The sequence below is a fragment of the Danio rerio genome, chromosome 7 (genome assembly GCF_049306965.1).
Source record: "Danio rerio strain Tuebingen ecotype United States chromosome 7, GRCz12tu, whole genome shotgun sequence".
Taxonomy (NCBI): domain Eukaryota; kingdom Metazoa; phylum Chordata; class Actinopteri; order Cypriniformes; family Danionidae; genus Danio; species Danio rerio.
In genome coordinates, this window is record NC_133182.1 from 63,318,275 (window position 1) to 63,342,689 (window position 24,415).

Here is a 24,415-nt window from a genome sequence, read left to right on the forward strand (position 1 = left end):
TTCCCTTCTAGCAACAACCCAACCCTAGGAAACACCCATACACTCCTGCATTCATACACATATATTACAGCCAGTTTAGCTTATTCAGTTCACTTACACCACATGTTTTTGGACTGTGGGGGAAATTGGAGCACCTGGAGGAAACCCATGGCAACACAGGGTGACCATGCAAACTCAGAAACGTCAAGTGACCCAACCAAGGCTCTAACCAGTGACCTTCTTGCTGTGATTCAATCGTGCTACTCACTGCCCCACTGTGACACCCCAACAGTGAACATTGTGTAGTAATTTTCTAAACCTAGCATTTCAAACCTTAGAACTGTGCAGTATATTCCTATACAACATAAATTTGTGATTATACACTGAATGTCAAAAAAATAATAATATAAATCCATGCAGTTTGATACAATTAAAATTTTAAGAAACATAAATTATAACGATTATATTGCTTATAACTAACCTAATTACTTCTCAAACGTTTAAACATCTATTTCTATATTCGATGTAATGTTTTTGTTCTGATCAATGTTTAAATGAAAGAAAGATCTGTTCAATACATAATGTAATAAAGTCCCTTAAAATCAAATAAACTGTTTGATTGGCATGGATTACCTTTATGATGAAATCGTTTTTTGCTTATGAAATGATATTGGTAAATAATGAAAAATCAAATCAGATAAATAGTGTACACTGTTTGAAATGAAAATTCAAAACCAGGATTTTAGCAGTGATGCCACAAAATAGCCATTACTGCTTTTCCCAAAGAACCTTTTATTTCCTGGTAATGATGAACATTATTATTTTCCATTTTAAAGAACCTTGTGAAATGGATGCTAAAAGCTATCAATGGAATCATCCATGCCAGTAAAGAAGCTTCATTTTTAGGAGTGCATGTAATAAAATCTGCAGCCTTATTTTTTTATATACAGTAGGTCAGAATTATTAGCCCGCTGTTTATTTTTTTTTCCCCAATTTATGTTTAACTGAGAGATATTTTCAACACATTTCTAAACATAATAGTTTTAATAACTCTTTTCTAATAACTGATTTATTTCATCTTTGCCATGATGACAGTACATACTATTTGACTAGATATTTTTTCAAGAGACTTCTATACAGCTTAAAGTGACATTTAAAGGCTTAACTGGGTTAATTAGGTTAACTAGGCAGATCAGGGTAATTAGGCAAAATATTGTATAACGATGGTTTGTTCTGTAGACTATCAAAAATATGTAGCTTAAAGAGGCTAATAATATTGACCTTAAATTTTTTTTTTAACAAATTAAAAACAGCTTTAATTATAGCTGAAATGAAAAAAAAATAAGACTTTCTCCAGAAGAAAAAATATTATTAGACATACTGTGAAAATTTCCTTGCTCTGTTAAACATAACTTCATTTTATATATATATATATATCAATTTGCAAATGTCCATTATTTCCATCTGTCCAAGTGTTCTGAGTTCAGGAACCAAACCTAAAAAAGCACAGATTTTACAGAGAGAAATAACAAACTGAGAAACATCAAAGAAAGTTCTGACCCCATCTCACAGAAACTCTTGCTGTCTCTCTCTCTCTCTCTCTCTCCCCCTCTCACTCTCACACACACATGCACACGGTAAATGTTAGATATGTTGAACATTTATTAAGCTCTTTAAGATTTCAATCAGCCTCGTAGCAAAGTGAGCCTATTTTTGGTCTCCACAAAAAACTTCATTTGAAGAAGGTGTAACATAAACAGGCAAACAAACAAATTAACACGAATGAATACAACTCTGTATGAAATAAAGGTTTGAGAAATTTTAATGAAAGGCCTTTATTTGTCTGTCTAGCGGAGCGTGATAAAGTATAGGCCTGTCAGCATAACTGACATCTGTTCAAGAACAAATACACCTCTTGAAAATAAATAAATGAATAAATAAAATGGACAAACATAACACACATGTGTTCTTCCTATGAGCCATTAAGGAATGAATAGAAGCCTGTCAAGTAAATCCATCATTCCATCTCTTTCTCTCTCTCTCTCTCTCTCTCTCTCTCTCTCTCTCTCTCTCTCTCTCTCTCTCTCTCTCTCTCTCTATAAACTGGTGGTGTGGAAAACACTGAACTGAATGAAGGTTTACCAATAGTCAATACAGATTCTAAGTAAGTTAAGAATAATGGTTAATAACAGGAAAGTTAAAGATTGAAATTGCATATTTTAAGTTGACAAGTGTGTTCTTTTGTGAAATATGTTGTGCTAATGAAGTGTTATGTGTGGTACATGATCGTCAGCTTGTTTTTAAATGTCTCGTTTTTAATAGTTTGAGAGCATTTGCATATATTAATGTTTAAACCATTCATAATGTCAGTAAAATTCGGCAAATTGTACAAATAAAAGTGTTGTTAAATCTCACTCTTTCTCATTTTTTAACCAAACTCCAAAAGCATCTTAGAGATGGTAAACAGGCAACAATTTTCCTGTCAAGCTGTTCACATCAGACTTTCAATATGAAGCAAACACTCATGCACTGTCCATGGTGCTGAAAAGAGTTTGTGCACACATGAGACAAAACAAGGAAGTGTGTGATGGTGAACGTGACACTGTCTGTGTGATTAATTGTCTTCATTTTTAATTCGCATGTGTTATGGCAATGGTGTGAAAGTGCTATGACTAAATGTGTGTGAAGTTGGGGGAGGAACTAAATATAGAGTAACACAAAACATGCAGACAGACTCACTTGCCTTCCGTAGGGTGGGGGTGGAGGCCCTTCTGTACAGTGTGAAAATAAACAGTGGTTGACTTATATGGGCTTTTTAGAGGCCTAATGCAAAACCAATATCACCACTCCAATAGTATTAGGACACTTAAGACACTTTAACAAATGTATAAATGTCTTTGCAGGAGACATTATTACATCAAGACCACATCAATCAAGGGCTGACATAAGGGTTTTTTCATTTTATTTTATAGATTTTTTTTTTTTTAATTTATGGATTTTTCTTTATTGATTTTGCCCAATACATGATATTTTATTGTGTGCACCCACTCAGGTGATTAGTTTTTGATTCATATTTGTTTGTGTGCAAAACATCTATCTGTTCATCTGTGTTTACATTTAAAGATCATTGAATATTCATTGTTAATTATTCTTTAAGGCCATTTTTCTTAAACACAATCATATGAAACAACAGCTTTTAGTATCCATAGAGTTTTTAGTATCCATATCCAAAAAATGACGTTTACTTCTTGTTTAAGCTTATTTTTAGGTACTTATTTAAAATGCGTTGAAACAAGACAATTCAAAAATAGATTTTGTTTTGGCAAGATTTAATTGTTTTGTTTAATCTACGGGCTGAGGCAGTGGCGCAGTAGGTAGTGCTGTCGCCTCACAGCAAGAAGGTCACTGGGTCGCTGGTTCGAGCCTCGGCTCAGTTGGCGTTTCTGTGTGGAGTTTGCATGTTCTTCCTGCATTCTTGTGGGTTTGCTCCGGGTGCTCCTGTTTCCCTGACAGTCCAAAGACATGTGGTACAGGTGAATTGGGTAAGCTAAATTGTGTGTGTGTGTGTGTGTGTGTGAATGTGTGTGGATGTTTCCCAGAAATGGGTTGCGGCTGGAAGGGCATGGGCTGCGTAAAAACTTGCTGGATAAGTTGGCAGTTCATTCCGCTGTGGCGACCCCGAATTAATAAAGGGACTAAGCCACCAAGAAAATGAATGAATGAATGAATGTTTAATCTACATAAATTTGTAAAATCAGTTACGTTAGACAATTTTTGTGGGGAGGTGGGGAAAAAGGAATTTATTTTCATTATTTTTGTGTCTTTATATTTTATTCGAAAAAAAATGTTTAGATTAACAACAGAATAATCTTTTTTTTTTTTTTTTGTATGCTACCACATATTAACCAAACATACTTCTTCTTTCTTACTTTGTTGCATACTTCTTAGAAGAAACTACTGACAAGAGGGAAACAGCAGAATAAAAATATAGTACGGGGGGCCTTGCTCCAGACTTCTGTCTGACAAGAAGTCTAGACATGTCACAAGGAGCTGGATGCTTGTAGAAATTGTGAAATATGTTAAAGATGCACTTAACTATGCAGGTCTGGTATGCCGAGAAGGGTTGCAGAAAGAGGAAGTATGTTTGGGTGCAACAGCAAAAGGACTGCAGAATGACTGATAAGTGACGTTACACCAAAGCTCCACCTGTTAATATCAGTTGTGTATATATTCTCAATATTGGTAAATATGGAATACGATTGTAGTTTTACTAAGATGGTTGCTTTTTTAATTAATCCATTTGGTTTTTAATGGGTTGCACAGTGGCGCAGTGGGTAGCATGTTCGCCTCACAGCAAGAACTTCACTGGTTCGAGCCTCAGCTGGATCAGTTGGCATTTCTGTGTGGAGTTTACATGTTCCCCTCATGTTGGAGTGGGTTTCCTCTGGATGCTGTAGTTTCCCCCACAGTTCCAAAGACATAAGGTATAGGGGAATTGGGTAGGCTTAATTGGCCGTAGTGTATGTGTTTGAATGAGTGTGTATGGATGTTTCCCAGTGATAGTTTGCAGCTAGAAGGGCATCCACTGCATAAAACATATGCTGGCAAAATTGGTGGTTCATTCCGCTGTGGCGACCCCAGATTAATAAAGGGACTAAGCCAAAAAGAAAATTAATGAATGAATGAATGAATGAATGAATGAATGAATGGTTTTTAATGTTGCCCATTAGTTATGACTACAAGCTATCAGAATAATCACACAACCTACCATAATGTAAATATAATTGTTCACCAATTAATGATAAACAATGAAAAACTGACAGTTTTTCTGCACTTCATAAACAATTACTTTGATTAAAAACAAAACACAACAGAATGAAATTAACCCAAACAAAACAAAACAAAATGAAACAAAATAAAACAAAACAAAACAACCCAGGCTCATTTTGAAAATGTACCTGTGGCAAGTGGGCAGGGGGGCCAGCAGTTGAGTGGTGATACGAAACACCTGAGCCGCACACCGGCAAAAGAAAACGAGAGAGGACCAGGCCTTGACATTTTTTGTTTTACTTCTACTTTCAGTTTGACGACAGTCTCCGTCTGAGCTGCCGTTTGTTTGTTTTATTTTTTTCATTAAAAAATAATTAAGTTCTTCGGATCTCCGACTCCTTTTTTCCGATGGCTAGGCAACCATCTATCATCATTACAGTATTGTTATATACATTTCTGGAGAGAGCCAAATACATCTCTGGAGGTAAGTTTTTTTTTTTTTTTTTTTTGCAGTTTTGTTTATGCACAATTACCAGAGGCCACTGTGTACACTTTTCTCCAGAAATGTATGTAGGGGTACGCTTTCAGAACAAGCACGTGTTGCAACAAAACAAATGCTCTAAAAGCCGAAACGTTCCTAAAATTAGTTCAAAGTACCAAACAAGAGTGATACAAGTAATAAAAATGAAAACTGCTCATTAGAGAGTTTATTGGCTAATGCAAATAATCTCATGTTATCTAAACACTGAGATTAATCCACCTGATCGGCGTATAAATGAGAATAAGACTAACAATGAGGCAAGAGATGAGGAAGGAGAGCAGGGTTTGCTGTTCCACATCACTGCAGCTTCTAATCAACTGAACAAATGAGTTGTGTCACATCTGAATAGTCTTCATTTCTAATAAACTCCATACACAATAAACACACATATGCATACCTACACAAGATGCTTTTACAAAACACATGCATGAATGCTGTATGTGTATTATTATTAGTCTGTGGTGTTGATTTTGTGTTGAGTAGGATTTTCTGTGTGAATGTGAATGTGTGAGTGTTATGCGGCATTGGTTTGTGTTTGAAAAAATGTGGCCACCATTCTCAATATCATTATGGAAATAAACCAGCCAAAAGATATTGTGAAATGCTTTTTAAAATGAAAAATGACACCACTGAAAATCTAAAACTCTCTCTTAAGATTTCCCCATTACATATTCTCTCTCTCTTTCTCACTCTCATTACTTGGTGTGCTTTTGCCTTTAACCGGGTAATTTTGAAGGCTGTTCATAACTCATCTATTCCAATAATAACTAATAAGACAAGACAAATATAGCAGGCAGAGATGGAGAGAGGTGCCCAATGATGGTACAGCTAGATATATTACACACACTCAAGTGCGCACACACACACACACACACACACATGCACATACACTGATCTCATACGCATACTATCTATTTTCCCTTTCCTCTCATTTACAGATATATATCCATTGATTTCATTGTTTTAAAACTGAGCCAAGCACATTTGTCTATAAAGCCAATTAACTCATTGGGAACATTCTATGCAGGTGTTGTGGCACATTTTGGTAACACTTTATAATAAAAGCACACCAAGTTTCATTTATTAAGCATTGGCAAATACTTCATAATTTGTTAAGCATTAACACTACTTTAATACCACTATACTATATACCTTTGTGGCATAGATTCAACAAGGTACTGGTAATATAAATACAAATATAATTGTGCAATGTTTACATTTGGACATCTGAATATCAACGATGTAGGCAAAACAAACACATATGACAGTGACTATTAATTCAAACCCAAAATGAGGTATGCTATTACCAGGAAACCATCATTTTCCCTTGTATATATCATGAATTAAACACTGTAAGAGTTTCAGAGGGAACACATCAATCTTATCAACAGCAGCCTTCAGTGAACGCGATATCAATCCTTCTCTATGTTTGATGCACATCTTTATCCCTTTCCTCTCGTATCACTCTCTTCCATCCATTTCTCCTTACTTAGCTCTTCCTTCTGCTTCTCTATCATCTCTTCCGCTATCGCTCCCTCGCTACCAGACCATCATACACAGCCAATACTGCTGGAGGCTGTCCATCTCACGCTCTCTCTCTTTCTCTCTTTCTCACTCTCCCTCAGCCCCCTCCCTCTCTCCCTGTATCAGTGCGTGTAGTCGACACTCTCTCCTTAGTCGCTCGCTGGCTCGTGCAAACATCTCAGCTTGCATAGGAGAAGAAGAAAACACAATGAGTAGAAATCGGTGTAAAACTGAACTAGAAGCAAATGAAACAAGTATGGAGGGAAAATGCTAAAAATATCCAGCATTCCAAAATATTTGTCATTTTTTCTCTCTCGTTTGATCTAATTTTTTTCTTCTCTTTTTCTCTTCTGTTGTTCCCTGGATATCTGACCGACAGGATTAAAAATGACTTAAATTTCAATCAGCTGTGGCAGGAGAGAAAGAAAGGAGGATGAAAAAAGAGGAGTTTGTCCTCTGAAGAGATTCAGCGGCACACAGCTGGTGAGAACGAGGGAGTGTTAGAAGGAGAAAGAGAATTCAAGAGAGGGAGGGAAGAGAACAGGAGTCCGAAACAGAGAGAAAGAGGGTCTTGTTTCGCTTTTGAGGAAGCCAGGAATCAGATCGCGGTTTCCTGCAAGACTACTCAACGGGAAATGCTGGAAAAACAGGTTTGTGTGGATGTGTTTGTGTGTGTGTCATTCAAATTGAACATTGAGATTACAGAAAAGAGGGCATTTCTGATAAAGAATGTGTAAACCAGAGAAACGGTTGATGAGCGTAGATGAAAGCTTGTCAGTCTGCATGGTGAGATGACTGATACCATATAAGACAGCTGCTTAACTCTCACATACAGACACACACATGAAGACACACTCATTAACTAGTAGACAGTCTCACACACAAAGCAGCACACAGTCACCGCACCCACAGATTAAAAAACACTCTGTCTGCATTTGTGATTCTCCTGACGCACACACACATACACGCACGCAGGAGGTGTTTAATTTGAATGCTGTCTGTGCTGTCTGAGACACACTCAAAATGAATGACAAGCTGAAGAGGACACAAAAATAACTAGAGATGTTTGTGTGTGATAGAGAGAGAGAAGGAGAAAGAGAGATAGAGAAACGGAGAAAGAGAGAGGGAGAGGGAAGGTGAGAGACAAAATGACAGGAAACCACTTGTGTGACATTTCCAAGAGGGATCAATGTTTTTGTGCAATTGGACAAGGTGAGAAAACACAGAAAACAGTGAGAGACAGAGATGACTAAAGATGAGTTATGCAGTCTGGAGGAATTTTTGGAAAGTGCAAAATGGTGACATGACATCAGGATGGGAGGGAGGTGTCCTGGGAACAGAGAAAAAAATAGGGGTGGACTGGGGTCCTAATTATTGAGCCCAGTGGAAGGGGTTTCCATTTAGAACTGTACCCTGTGTATTTCAGTGGCAGCACTAAGTGACATTAGAGGCAGTGTATAATTAATTATTATCTCTCAATGGAGATGTCTCAGTTGTTAATATTTCAAGGGTTTCGTCTAGATACTGACAATGGAGAGGACGTGGAGCTCTCTTTAATTTCTTTTGTCCAGGGAAAGACCCTATTAATCACCAATATTAAGGAATTTGTATCAGTTAAAACACTAAAGGTGTATACATGTTTCATTTGTTGGGGATTGATAACGAATGCACATGTCTATCTATCTATCTATCTATCTATCTATCTATCTATCTATCTATCTATCTATCTATCTATCTATCTATCTATCTATCTATCTATCTATCTATCTATCTATCTATCTATCTATCTATCTATCTATCTATCTATCTATCTATCTATCTATCTATCTATCTATCTATCTATCTATCTATCTATCATTTTAATCTTTCATGTATTTAAATATATATTAATTTTTAGCAAATGTCAAAAACTGTTAAATGTGCATTTCTTGTATGCAATTTTAGAGGAACAATGGAACAAAACAATTAACTATAACTTAATTAACAGTCAACAAAAATAACAACTTAATTAAAATTTAAATTAAGTTGTCCTCAGGGTCATTCTATTAGTTTTCAACCCAAGTATCTCTGTTTATGTGTGCATCCATTTACAGTTAAAACTGAAATTAATTGGTGATGTTTCTCTTGTCTCTTCCTCCTCATTCCCAACTCATCTTCTTCATTCCACTTAGTCATCCATACCTCCCTTACATCAACTCATTTATCTCTGTGCTGGGGTTGTTGTATTGCCACGAGGCATAAAGACCTCAGAACTGGTAGCTCACTGGAATCCAACAATGATAAATAATCAAATAAATTAAAAAACAGACGAATGGGACAAGCAACTGAAGGACTGAATGCATGAAAACAACAATCAAAGCAATTTGGAGCAGAACACAAACAAGGTTCAAATCTGGAATAAGGAATAAACAGACTGACAGAATGAGAGAGAGCACGAGATGAGGAGGCGTTGAGCAGGAAAATAAGCACATGATCATGGCAGGTGGATGCAAAAGAGCAGGAAAAGAAGATGAGGGGAAGATAAAAACTGCACGATCCAGGAAATTAGAGGGAAGAACAACTGGAAAGACTCAAGAGTGGAAGAAAATGGAGAGAATCCTCAAATGCGTTTCGTGGAAATGTGAAACTGCTGAAAGGCCCTAAGGCCAAAATGTTTCACAGCAGGACCATTTTAACAAGGGAAAAACATATCCTAGTGCTTTCCAGAGGCCAAACTAGAGGAGATCCGAATAGTATTGAATCAAACCTGAATCAAGCTAAATCTTCATGTTTGAAGTGTCTGCATGGACACGGCATTGACACACAAGGACACTCTACCTTGACAAGGGATAAACACTTCAGCCTGGATTAACCAACACCTCTGAAACTTAAACACTTACAGATAAACACTTGGGAATGAGCTGCTAATTGACCTGGGATCAACACAGACAGAAAAGGTAAATGCTCACATTCACACACAAACACACACACATACATACTGGAACGGTTGAAGACTAATGGACAAGGTAATTGACTGACCCAAGATGAAAAGTGCAGGACAGAAAATCTTTACAAGGCTTTTGTATGCACAATCCTTTTTCGCATCCTTCAGCACAAACAGTTCAGTTTTATACTGTATTGCTTAGAGGTTGCCATTTCAGAACTTAGATGAGTTAATAAGCTATTCTGGTGGAGAATGGAGTGATGGTTTTATTAAATTACTGACTTTGTAATTGATGTTATTATTAAGATTCTTAAAAACAGAAATGAATGAGACAAGAGCCTGACACACTGAATCTACATAGTTACAAATGCTGTGCGTTACAATTTTTCTTCATTGGTTTGGCTCATTTCTTGAAACAGAAATTACATTCTCAAAACAAAATTGAATTTCTCATTCATTTGACCAAATTGCAAATGTCTAAGTACATCTTTGCAAATGATTAAGTACATATAGCCTACGTTTAGCACAGTTTCCAAGTGAATAGATCTTGTTGATCTAAACTGATCGGTAATTCTCAGTCAAATGGTTGTCTTCTCCAAAATGTATCAGCGTGATTTCATTGTATATGTAATTGCATGCACAATAGTCTGTTCAATTGTAAAAATTAGTCAAAACAATAATATTTAATTCAATTCAATTCAGCTTTATTTGTATAGTGCTTTTACAATGAAGATTGTGTCAAATCAGCTTTACATAAATGGTCATAGTAACTGGATCAGGGTAGTTCAGTTTTTAGTGTTTACAGTTTTTCTTGTTTGCTTTGACCTGGTTAAAGAAACTACATTCCACTTCATTTTTATCATCACTATCCCAGCAGAGCAGAAGACCGGTATTGCAAATGTGTAAACTCTTTCTCATTGGGTTGACACATTTTCCCCACCATTTTTCAAAACAGTTAACACGGATGTCATTCAAGCAGTCCAAACTTCATTGTTTTAGTTATGGTAACCAAACTGAAACCATCCATTCCTAACCATTAGAAACCACCAAGATCAGTATGAATTCAATGAAGCACCGGTTTGACACTACTTCACACAAATCTTCACTTAGCAATCAGTCTGCAAACATTAAAATGGTAGAAGGTCTGTGTTGTTCTGTGCCAGCATGGATAGAGGAGGTCAATAGTGGCTATGTCCTATACTCCCAATATATTTGACTGTATATTGGTTTACATGTGTTTTCTCTAATATTTACAATATTTTATTAGTTTTTTTTCTTTTTTCTGCTACTTTTTTCTTTTTTAAATTTTCTTTTTCTTTTTTATTTTTTTTTACGGTATTTTAGTTTTCAGCCACAGTTTGAAAATGTCATGAATTCAATATAAGTTTGATCAAAGCATTTCTTATTCTTGATCCAATTCTTTGCAAAAAGGCCAATTTGACAGCCCAAATAGAATTCACACTGAGATCTGTATTTTGTTTTTTGTTGTCCATTGTCTAATGAATAATTGAAAGAGCTCATATACTTGTTTGCAAGTTGTGTTGTTTGAAGGTAAAACTAGCTTTTGTTGCATATTTTTAAAGTTTTGACACGGTATGTGCATTTTGCAAGCATAATGTTTCATTTTGACCATGAGTGCCGCTGTTTAGGCCTGTGTGTTAACTATTTTGAAAATGTGGAGTTTCAGTTGACGGCTGCATCAAAGCAAACAAGAAAAACTGTAAGTTCAGTTCAGTTTAGCTCAGTTCAGTGTGGTTTGAAGTCATTATTAAGAGTCCAAACAATGAAGAGCAAATTTATCGATGAGTAGCTTTTTAGATCCTGAACCATGCAAGCCAGTGGCGACAGCGGAGAGGAAAAAAAAAACTTCACCAATAGGAGAGTGAAGAAAAAAAACCTTGAGAGAACCAGACTCAGCACAACCATTTTAATTTCTCCGCTGGCCAAAAGTCTTGTGCAGAGCTGCAGCAATACCATAAACACCATACAGAAGGTGAATCCTCTGAACATTTGATTACAATTCATTACAGCTTTTTTTTTATTATTGCTCTGATATATGGAAGTAACTTTTTTGTGTGGTTGATCATTACAATAAAAAAAGGAGTTACCATTTCCTTGGAAGTATGAGTGCAGTGTGTGACGTCAAACCTTGGAGGCTACTCTTACAGTACAGTCACCATTGTCAATGAAGGACTGGGCTAAGACTGTAAGGTGGACATGAGGGAAATTTTAGTGGTCCTGTGCCATAATGAAAAAACATCTAAACATTTTGACTTGCAGTGTTTACACGATACTAAAGGGATGAAGCATTTTGAGGGCACTGACTGCTTAAATGAGAAGGAAATTTAGATTTGACACATGACTGAACTGTTTTGGGAAAGGTATGAGCTTTTGCAAGGGATTTAGTGTTGTGCTAAACTGTAACACTGTTTTGCCAAATGATCTTAGAATTTTGAGAATGTAATTTCAAACCAACGGAGAAAAACTGTAATAAAATATGGAAAAACCCAGTCACTGCATACAAAATGGGAACACAGGAATTAAGCACATTATACATGCAGTTATGTCAAAAATAAAGTATTTGTAGCTGTATTTATAAACTACTCTCTAACATCTATTAATGTAAAATTAATGCTTAACAAATAATGGGATAATTATTTTCTAATGTTTGATAAATGATTCTTAGTGTGTACTGTAGTTATTTAAAATGTTACCAGGTTTGCTAAAGCTTTACTATTTAGACCACACCGTTAGACAATATCTTACAGAGATTGCACTGATTAAAGTAATTGCTTCAGAATGCTCTACATTGGTAGACATTCCATGTAGTAAAAGTGCTCGACTCATATTTCATAGTTTTTTTTTAATACAAGAATATTTACAGATAATATTTATCTTGTTTTATGTAAGACTTTATAGGATTTACACAACCTAGGGTCATTGTTATGGATTCTGGTAAATTAGTTATTTCATAAGATTATAATATAAATCATAAGACCTGTCTGCTTTAGCATAGCCACATAAACAGTGTAAAATCTCAGTTCTGTCAGACTTACTACAAGTTAGACAGTAATTAATAATCTAAATAAATACAGAACACAATAAAAATACATTACCTCAACCCAAAAGCAACATCTCAACTCCCAGAATGCTCAAGAAACCACAAAGAACAGCTGACAATGTCCTGTCAAACACAAATAGCATACAATAGCAACCCCCAAGAACATCGTAGAAACAGAACACTGACAAGTTTTTCCCTTAGCTCAGTTGTTTGGGTTTTTGTAAACACAAAAATGACACTCAGATCAACCAAAAACAATCTAAGCCTGCTTGGAGTGGCTCACCTGCAAAAGGAAAGTAATCTGATCCAACAGACCAACAAAACCAGAATTTATCACACTCTATGATGAGTTGTTATGTACACTGAATATACAAGCAATTACTTTTCTAATGAGCCTCAAAAGACATCAAAGGCACAATGTAAAGCCAATGTGAAATATTTGTTCAGAAGTACATATTTTAGAACTACAGATACACATACAGCGGAAACCTGATAATAGCTAAAAAAAATGACATATATAAAAACAGCTACAATAATCACTCAGAGCAGCTGTCTATCCTTTCTGATGGGTGACTGATATTTACATTTACATTTAGTCATTAAGCAGACGCTTTTATCCAAAGCGACTTACAAATGAGGACAAGGAAGCAATTTACACAACTAAGAGCAACAATGAATAAGTGCTATAGGAAAGTTTTAGGTCTGTAAAGTCTAAGAAGGGAAGTATTAGTAGTATTAGTATTTTTTTTTTTTTTGGGTACAGTTAGTGTGATATTCAGAGAGACAATTGCAGATTAGGAAGTGTAGTGGAGACTAAATAGTTGAGTTTTTAGTCGTTTCTTGAAAGTAGCAAGTGACTCTGCTGTTCTGATGCAGTTAGGGAGTTCATTCCACCAACTGGGCAGATTGAGCGTGAGCGTTCGTGAAAGTGATTTCTTCTCTCTTTGGGATGGAACCACGAGGCGACGTTCATTCACAGAACGCAAGTTTCTGGATGGCACATAGATCTGCAGAAGTGAGAGCAGATAAGAAGGAGCAAGGCCAGAAGTCACTTTGTAGGCAAACATCAGAGCTTTGAATTTGATGCGAGCAGCAACTGGCAGCCAGTGCAAACGGACTAGCAGCGGAGTGACATGTGCTCGTTTAGGTTAATTGAAGACCACTCGTGCTACTGCATTCTGGAGCAGTTGAAGAGGCTTGATAGAGTTAGCTGGAAGCCCAGCTAGTAGAGAGTTGCAGTAATCCAGTTTGGAGAGAACAAGAGCTTGAACAAGGAGTTGAGCTGCATGTTCAGATAGGAAGGGTCAGACCTTTCTGATGTTATAGCGTGCGAATCTGCACGATCGAGCAGTTCTAGAAATGTGGTCAGAGAAGTTTAGTTGGTCATCAATCGTTACTCCAAGGCTTTTCACCATTTTGGATGGAGTAATATGATTGGAATGAATAACCAATGTGATGAGAGATTATGCACACATGACACATTTCGTTCTGTTTAGAAATAGTTTTTAACCAAGCAAATGTGCTTTGGTGTGCAAAATAAATTTAGCAGGTTGTTTAATTAAGTTGCCTCTTTTTGAAACAACGTTAGCACGTAGCAAAACTGGCACAACCAATGGCTTATTTGGGGCTGCGTTTCACAAACAAAGACATAACTCATGGCTAAACTATCATAGTACAATGCATCATTTGGGAATAGAACAGTGTAGTGACGATTGTTTTCAAAACCATAGTTTCTCTGTTGCAGATCCACTGTTTGAACCACATTAGTTATAATGTAAAACGTCCAAAATTGACAGTCTAAATGAGATGGAGTGTTTTTTTTTTTTTTGTGCAAATTGTTTTATACTTCCTTTACTCTCCTACTTTATAATAATAATAATAAAATAATCTATATACTAATAACACTTTCAAGTAGTTTTGTTTTGCTTTTATGTAAACTTTTACAATTTTGACACATTTAACCCACTACAGAAATATTCTAGCATATAGGCCCATTACAGTAGATATACATGTCTTAAAGGGTCATGACACCCCCGACTTTCGGTTCAGGTCTACCTCAGAAATTGTTTAAAAGATGCATCATAATGGGCGTGGAGCTCCACGAGCAAAGGGCAGGAGTGGGAGTGAACAACTGTTGTCAGTTGGCTCACAAAATGAGACACAAACCACGAGGAGACGCATGACTTACTAGTTTACAAAGTTAATATACAAAAAAATTAAACAAATACACAGTAATTTAATGGCCTACTACATTTGTTACTCGTAATGTCATATACAGATACCCACAATTTATATCATTATAAAGATAATCGTGTTCAGATAAACACTATAAATAAGGAGTTTTCTTTCAATCCCCAGGTCTGAATCGCAGTTCTGAATGCAGACTCAGTGCAGCAGGTCTCTTGCCCTGTCTATTTTAACCATTAGCCCTGTTGGTAATCTGGAGGATTTAGACAAACACAGCAGCACGGCGATGTGTCTAAATTTGAACAAATTCCTGATAAAAGACAACGTCCACCATTCTCCAATTCTCGTACTGCTCTCCCGACAAAAATACTTGCTGCAGACAAACAGCTTTGCTGTATCGGCCCTGACAGCATCGCAGGAAAAAAACATACAAACAAAGCTGTGTCTCACAGCTTGGCACTGGCAGGTCAGTCTTGCCTTCGGAAAGCACATACCACTTTTCATTGGTCACCTATAGCTTTCATCATGAGCCACGGCTGCGTTCAAAATGGCATTTAAAAAAAAAAGAAAAAAAAAGACATTTAGAAAAAAAAATGGCATAATGATTTCAAAGTGCACTATGAAGGGAGTGCAATTGTCAATATGAAGATTGCTAAAACTAAACTGCAGAAAATATTTTGAAAGCAAATTAGACCTAACAGAGATGACTGAATTTTTTTAATCACTCCAAGATAAATGTTAAAACATTCTAAATGAAAAGGGCTTAAAGGGATAACTGGCAATAAAACACAACCAGGAACTCTATTATTTTTGCGATGCAGTTTGCAAACATTCATTGAAACGATGGTTTTGGAAAACACCAAATCAACAAACTTTGTTTGTAACTACAAAACTTGCAACCTTAGTTGGCTAACAATGTTTTTTGGAAATGCACCCCTGCTTGTTCAAAAATGTATTTCTTTTTTTTGCTGACACACAAGTTCTGTATTTTATGTTCAATGACATCTTATTTGTTTTATTCTACTGTATGTTTCCCTGCCTATGTTTGGTGGTCGTGGGCTCTAGTGTTTGAAATGAAGGACTAAAGGATGACCTTTTGTAGTCATACAAAATTTGTCAGTGGCTGACTTGATACACGTGAACGGGTCAGAGAACAGCATTCTGCTCCAGAAACGTTTATGATTGTACACAAGACCTCACCCCCTGCAATGAAAGACAGATGTGTATATTCAGCTATTTATGGAACTCAAGGTATATTGTGGGACATTTATTTTTTGACCTCTTTTTACCACTTTCTCCCTCAAATACCTTCTATAAGCTCAAGTACACATTCAGCGGTGGCTAATGCAGTAATACAACATAGGAGAGATTGATTTTACAGTGCTATAGTGAAAACACAAGCATACACACTCACACACATATAGCTGAAAAGCTATGTATAGTGCTTTCTATTCAAAACACACTCCTCTATACATATTCATGTGCACACATGAAGGACACTTTACACTGCTTTAGCACTTTTATTCTATGCCTCTCTCTCTCTCTTTCTCTCTCTCTCTCTCTCTCTCTCTTTTTTTTCTTTCTCTCTCTCTCTTGTCTCTCTATGGTCCAAATGCTTACACATTTCTCAATGCACACAGGATGTACAGCAATACACAAATATACACAAATAAATTTTGACACCCCTGCTAAATTGTCCGTAGTGTGTGAATGAGTGGAAGGGCATCTTCTGCGTAAAAACATGCTGGATAAGTTGGCGGTTTATTCCGCTGTGGTGACCCCAGATTAATAAAGGGAGTAAGCTGAAAAGAAAATTAATAAATGAATGAAGGAATGAGTATAAAAACCACTGCCTCCATGCCTTCTTCATCTCAAGGGGCTTTTCAGTTTATTCATGACAATCTGCATTTACATAATGTTTTCATAATTATTATTAGTATTATTTATTATATGCATATTTATATTTGTTTTAATAGAAACAAGTTTAGATTTGTTCACCTGTTGGTTTTGGAGACGTCTGCATCATCATATGGTGCATAGGAATAGGACGTTTGGATAATACAAATTTTTTTGACCACACTTCCTTATTATTGTTCATTTATTCATTTACTGGAAATTAGAACTGAATTTAGAAACAGTTTACGGTTTTGAAACAAATTGTTGCACTTAACAAACAAAATTAAATATGTAGACTAGTGGATGTCTTTAGTGGATTAAGTTTCCACTGTTATCCACGAAAGTAAAGGAGTAAAAGTTTAGCAAAGAGAAAGTACAAAGTCTGAATAGAGAAGGCTTGTTCTTTATCCGCGTGCTGCAGATGCTCTGTTCAACTGTTTTCTTGCTAGTGAAGCAATCAGTTTTTCCACTTACAAAGTACACCCTGTAAATAGCAAATGTGCCATGGTGCGACACAACTCACTATTAAAGGGAACGGGAGATAAGACTCAGATAGATTTAATACACGTTATGCACAAAACATACCCAAAACTCATTAATAGAATAAGCACAACCCTGTTAGACTATGCATCGCAGAGCATACTTTTCCTTCTTTAAAATAGCAAAAGTGGATTTGAACATGCCCTTAATGCTTTTGCGCCATGCGCTTTAGACCTCGTGTCTGGGTCATTAAAATAGAGCTTTTTGTCTATCTCTATTTCTCTATGTGTGTGTGTGTGTGTGTGTGTGTCATAAAGTGAAAAAGAAGTTGCATTAAAGTAGCATGCATTCTCTTACCATGCATTCTCTCACCATGCTAACATCAATGCAAGCATCCCATACTTCAATAGCCCACCACAAAACCTGCTTCAATTATTTTATTTATTCAAATTCTCAAAGCCTCTTCCCCTGAAATATCTTTTCCTCTCTTAAATACAAATTCATGCATAAATCCTCTCCAACATCTATATTTTTCATTTTCTCTCTTATTTATGAAGTGTTGGTCATTTTGTCTTGGGAAAAGCTCTCCTCTCCTGTCCTCTCATCTCCTCTCTCTTCTTTTCCTAAACCAAATGTGTCTCACCTTCCTCCATCAATTCTCTCTCTCTTATCCTGGAAATGTCCCTGCAGCAGCATTATATAAACAGAACAAGTTCATTAGCAGTTAGCTTGTAGCTGTGCAGGAACAGCAGGTTCTAATGAAGGAGGGCAGATCATGAAGAAATGAAAGATGTTTGCTGAGCATTTAACATTTTTTTTTGCACAGTGAACAATGTGTGAAAACTTTGATACATATTGCTCCAAAGTTGCTAAAATAGCTCGTTCCAAAATAAATTAAGTGCCAGTGTATGCTAGTGTGAGGCTGATCCAGAAGATGTGCAAACACCAACTAATAGTAGCTTGTAAAGCTGGTCAACTAAGGTCTCCTTAATTTAGGCAAAACATGAGCTGTTTTATGGTTGTTCATTAATGCAGCAGATAGTTTGATTTATTAAGGAATTACACAATCTTGTGACAATAAAAACTTAATCCTTAGATTGTATCTAGACAACACTACTTCCTATACCAAGCTTACTGTATATTTTGCTTGTATGAGTGGGCTTGGTCTTGTCATGTGTATCAAGAACCATTGCCTCAAGGGATATAGATATTTTTAAAAATGCCAAGAATGTGGGAACAAGCCAATAGTACTAATAAGGAAAACAAACTAAATAAACAGTAAGTGCCTTATCATAAACCTGGCACAACAAGGCACAGGGTGTGTATAGCACAATTTGTTGCTATTTTTAGACCAGTGCAACTGTCATTTACACTCTTTGCGCCACATTGTTAAAGTAGCAAATCCATTTGCAGACTCAGACTTTGTAGACTCATGGGTGTTTCAGTCTAAAAGTGTGTTAAGGAGCATTGTTGGCGCATTGCTATTTTGAGGAACTCAAATAGACTGCGCCACCAGTGACCAACTAAAAGCAGGTAGGAAATGCTGGTCCAAAACGCTTGCACAAAGGGTGTACAGCAATGCACAAACATTTTCGCAAATACAAAAAAAAAAAAAAAAAAAAAGAAATTATGAATAAAATATATAAATTTATTATTTTCTTCATAAATTGGGGGGGGGGGGGTGCTGGGTTCAGTTTATTCATGACAATTTGTATTTTGTATAATGTTTTTACTATTATAAGTAGTATTTATTATATGCACATTTATAATTATTTTTATAAAAACTAGTTTTGATTTGACCACATGAGGCATAAGAATAGTGTCACCATCCTGCAGTTTGTCTCCATTCCCCTAGAGGTCCCCGTGTTTCCCCTCTGTATTTGTTCTTCCTCATGTGTTCTTGTTTACTTAATTTAGATCACCTGTGACTTGTTCCAGCCAGTGTATTTAAGTTGTCACTTTGTCTGTGTTCCTCACTCGGTGTTTGAGTCATCTCTTGTGAACTTGCCTTGCGTTTCCCTTGATCTCCTGAGCTACGTCTAGTAAGAGTGTTTTATTTTCCTTGTTGCTGACTGCATTAATTATCTGTTTGTTTTCTCCCCTCGTGGAGTTTTCTTTACATGTTTATTATACTGTTAGAGTATTTTGTATACCTCATTCTGAGAAGAACCTAAGTTGTCTGTTTTGCTACCTCATTTTTGAGAAGAACCTAAGTTGATATTTTTTTTAATAAATCCTTGTTTTCTGGATTCCCTCTTGGAGTGTTTTCGTTTGGGTCCAACACAACTTCCTCTGTGGCTTAGTGGTATACACATCGGTTTCCACACCAGAGACCCGGGTTCAAGGCCCGGTCGTGACAGAAACACCGAGTCAGACATGGACCCAGAGGCACTCAGTACCAAAGATCTGTTGGCAGTGATTGGCAGTCATGAAGCTTCGTTCCAGCGTCATGAAGAGGTTCTCCGTCGTCAAGAGGAGGTGATGACAAAACACTCAGAGCTCCTTGCTGATGTCACGTCGTCCATTCGGCAACTCTTTCAAAGCCTTCCTGGGGTTTCTTCTCCTGTTTCTCCTGCTGCACCACCCCTAAGTACCAACAGTGCTCCAGTAGCTGCTGCAGAGCCCAGACTTCCACCCCCCAAGCCATTCTCAGGAGATCCTAGTTCCTGTCAGGGATTTCTCACCCAGTGCTCTCTCACTTTTGAGCTTCAGCCCTCAAGTTTTCCCACTGACCGCTCAAAGATCGCTTATATTATCACCCTTCTGACTGACAAGGCATTGTCTTGGGCCTCTGCGGCATGGGAGTCCCAGCCTAGTTATTGCCAGTCATACACAGCCTTTGAGAAGGAATTCAAGAAGGTGTTCAATCACCCAGTTAGTGGACAGGAGGCTTCCAAACGTCTCCTTACTCTCCGTCAAGGTCCTCGCAGCGCTGCAGACTTCGCCATTGAATTTCGAACTATTGCAGCAGGTAGTGGATGGAATGACGAGGCCTTAAGAGTCTGCTTTCTGGGTGGATTAGCTGAATCCATTCAAGATGAGATGGCCACCCGGGAACCAGCCAAAGACCTAGAATCCCTTATTGATATGGCCATTCGCCTTGATATTCGCTTGAGAGAACGGAGAATGACTCGAGGCAGAGCATCCCAGTCCCAAACTCCTGTTCACAAACCTGCATCTCCAGTTCATGCTCCACCAGTCAGACTTCCCCCAGTCAATGAACAAGCTCCCGAGCCTCCAGAAGATATGCAGCTAGGTCGTTCCAGACTCTCTCCCAGTGAAAGGGACAGACGGATGAGGGAGCGACGATGCCTTTACTGTGGTATGTCTGGTCATTTTCGATCCACTTGTCCAGAACTGTCGGGAAACGAGGGTCCCCACCGAGTTACAGGAGGACTGTGATGGGGAAAATAAGAGTTCCTCCTGCCAACACCGTTCTAGCTCTCAAAGCTTTTTTGTCCTGGGAGAGTCATCAGTTCCCGGTCCAGGCAATGATCGATTCAGGGGCCGCAGGTAATTTCATAGATCTCTCCTTGGCCAAGAAACTTAAGATTCCTACCCACCTTCTCCCTCATCCCCAGTCAGTAACTGCTTTGGATGGTAGACCCCTTGAACCCGGCAAAGTAACTGAGGCCACTCAGTCCCTGAAGCTTACCATTGCTAAACACCAGCAGGAGGAGACTTTCTACCTTATTGACTCTCCCGAGTATCCGGTCATTCTAGGTCATCCCTGGTTGCACAGACATAATCCCCATATCAACTGGTCTACTGGTTCCATTCTAGATTGGAGTCCTTCATGTCACTTCACCTGTTTTACCCAGAGCCTCTCTGCCCCTCATCCCGAGCCTCAAGATTCTGTAGATCTGTCTCAAGTTCCCGCTGTCTATCATAAGTTTAGGGCAGTATTCAGTAAGTCTCGAGCCACCTCTTTACCACCTCACCGCCCATACGACTGTGCAATTGACCTTCTCCCCGGTTCCTCCCCTCCTAGAGGCAGAGTCTTCTCCCTATCTCCCCCTGAACAGGCTGCTATGAATGCTTACATCCAAGAGTCCCTGGCAACTGGCATCATCCGAGCCTCCACTTCCCCTGCTGGTGCTGGCTTTTTCTTTGTGGGGAAGAAGGATGGGGGGCTTAGGCCTTGTATCGATTACCGAGGTCTTAACAAGATAACCATTCGGAATCGATATCCCCTGCCTCTTATGGCTACTGCCTTTGAGCTGCTGCAGGGAGCTTCCATTTTTACCAAGCTCGACCTTCGCAATGCCTACCATCTGGTGCGGATACGGCAAGGAGATGAATGGAAGACTGCTTTTAACACCCCCACAGGCCACTATGAATACCTAGTGATGCCTTTCGGTCTTACCAATGCCCCTGCCGTGTTCCAGGCACTTATCAACGACGTCCTCCGAGACATGTTAAATATATTTGTATTCGTTTATCTGGACGATATACTTATATTTTCCAAGTCCATGGAGGAGCACGAGGGCCATGTCAGCAGGGTTCTCCAAAGACTCCTTGAAAATCATCTCTTTGTCAAGCCAGAAAAATGTGAGTTTCATGTTTCCCTGACTAAGTTTCTTGGGTACATTGTCACCCCTGGTCACCTGGAGATGGACCCTAGTAAGATTAAAGCTGTTCTCAACTGGCCTATTCCAACCACAGTAAAAGAGGTGCAACGGTTTGTGGGCTTTGCAAACTTTTACAGAAAGTTTATCAGGAATTTCAGCTCAGTTGTGGCTCCCTTGACAGCACTGACAAAGGGAGGAGGAGTCAAGATTGAATGGGGCCCTAAAGCAGCGGCTGCCTTCCAGGATCTCAAGGATCGATTCACCTCAGCTCCCATACTCTCTATCCCTAATCCAGACATACCTTTTATGGTAGAGGTGGATGCCTCAGATGTGGGTGTAGGAGCCATTTTATCACAGAGGAATGAGGATGGAAAACTACACCCCTGTGCTTTCATGTCACGTCGCCTGTCTAATGCTGAGCGCAACTACCACGTGGGGGACCGAGAGCTGCTTGCTGTTAAGTTGGCCTTGGAAGAATGGCGCCATTGGCTTGAGGGCGCTCGACATCCTTTCCAGGTACTTACAGACCATAAGAACCTAGAATATCTCCAGCAGGCCAAGCAACTGAACCCTCGGCAGGCTCGATGGTCTCTGTTTTTCAACAGATTTCAGTTCATCCTGACTTATAGACCCGGTTCCAAGAACCTTAAGCCTGATGCCTTGTCCCGAGCCTACTCTCCAGAGACACATGAAAAACCTGTTTCTTCTATTATTCCTAGTTCAAGGATTGTTGCCCCCCTCAGATGGGATCTGGAACAAGTGGTCCGTAAGGCTCAAACCAAAGAACCTGATCCAGGGAATGGACCGTTGGGGGCTCTATATGTCCCTCGAGCAGTGCGAGCTCAGGTCTTGCAGTGGGGTCATGAGTCTGTATTGACCTGCCACCCAGGTAGTTCCCGTACTTTAGAATTCCTCCGACGTCGCTTTTGGTGGCCTTCCATAAAGGAAGATGTTAAAGGTTATGTGGAGGCCTGCCAAGTATGTTGTCAGGGAAAATCATCACACCAGCGACCTCAGGGACTGCTCCATCCCTTACCTGTTCCCCACAGGCCTTGGTCACACCTTTCCCTGGATTTCATTACAGGACTTCCACTCTCCCAGGGCAACACGGTCATATTGGTTGTGGTGGACCGATTTTCCAAGGCTGCCCGGTTCATTCCTCTGCCCAAGTTGCCATCGGCTAAAGAGACTGCTGAGCTCATAATAAGCCATGTTTTCAGAGTCTTTGGCATTCCCCAAGACATTGTTTCTGACCGAGGTCCACAATTTCTGTCCAGATTCTGGGGGGCTTTTTGCAGACTCTTCGGAACCACTGCCAGCCTATCATCCGGGTTCCATCCTGAGTCTAATGGTCAGACAGAACGAGTTAACCAAGATTTGGAAACCACTCTACGGTGCATGGCAGCCAATAACCCCACCACTTGGTCATCTTACATAATGTGGGCTGAATATGCCCACAACACCCTCAAGTCCTCAGCCACCGGACTTTCCCCTTTTGAATGCCAATTTGGTTATACCCCTCCATTGTTTCCTGAGAAAGAGGTCCAAGTGGGAGTTCCCTCAGCCCAGCACTTTGTTCGACGCTGTCGACGAACCTGGAGGAGAGCTAGAAGCGCTCTCCTTCGAACCTCCCTGAGATACCAACATCAGGCTAATCGCCGTCGTCGAAGGCCTCCTACTTTCCGGGTTGGCCAGAGAGTCTGGTTGGCCACTAAGAACCTTCCACTCCGGGTTGAGTCGAGAAAATTGTCCCAGAGGTTCATCGGGCCATTTAGAATAGCCAGGAAAGTTAACCCTGTTTCTTATCGTTTGTATCTTCCTCGTTCACTTAGAATTAATCCCACATTTCATGTCTCTTTATTAAAACCTGTCTTGTCTTCTCCCTTTGCCCCCCCTCGCAGACCCCCTCCACCTCCCAGGATCATTGACGGCCAGCCAGCCTACACGGTCCACCGGATACTGGACTCCAGGAGGGTCCAGAACTCACTTCAGTATCTGGTTGACTGGGAGGGCTACGGGCCAGAAGAGCGCTCCTGGATTCCTGCCAAAGACATCCTGGACCCTAGTTTAATCCGGGAGTTTCATACCCAGAGGCCAGGGTGTTCTGGTAGGAACGTCAGGAGCCGTTCCTAAAGGAGGGGGTCCTGTCACCATCCTGCAGTTTGTCTCCATTCCCCTAGAGGTCCCCGTGTTTCCCCTCTGTATTTGTTCTTCCTCATGTGTTCTTGTTTACTTAATTTAGATCACCTGTGACTTGTTCCAGCCAGTGTATTTAAGTTGTCACTTTGTCTGTGTTCCTCACTCGGTGTTTGAGTCATCTCTTGTGAACTTGCCTTGCGTTTCCCTTGATCTCCTGAGCTACGTCTAGTAAGAGTGTTTTATTTTCCTTGTTGCTGACTGCATTAATTATCTGTTTGTTTTCTCCCCTCGTGGAGTTTTCTTTACATGTTTATTATACTGTTAGAGTATTTTGTATACCTCAT

General features: G+C 38.9%; 2 protein-coding genes across 4 annotated transcripts in view; one reads left to right on the top strand and one right to left on the bottom strand.

The window, feature by feature from the left end:
• Positions 1-24,415, bottom strand: part of pcxb (pyruvate carboxylase b) — a 374,478-nt gene that overhangs the window by 85,051 nt on the left and 265,012 nt on the right. The window lies entirely within an intron of this gene.
• Positions 6,966-24,415, top strand: part of LOC110437730 (leucine-rich repeat and fibronectin type-III domain-containing protein 4) — a 50,626-nt gene continuing 33,176 nt past the window's right edge. Inside the window, exons 1-3 of one of the 3 annotated variants that reach the window (XM_005174688.5) lie at positions 6,966-7,068; positions 7,194-7,464; positions 8,986-9,750. The gene's annotated coding sequence lies outside the window, so the exon portion shown is untranslated. Of the gene's footprint in view, positions 7,465-8,985; positions 9,751-24,415 lie in introns of all 3 variants that reach the window. The other 2 variants (XM_073907430.1, XM_068222753.1) reach the window with 2 other exon arrangements.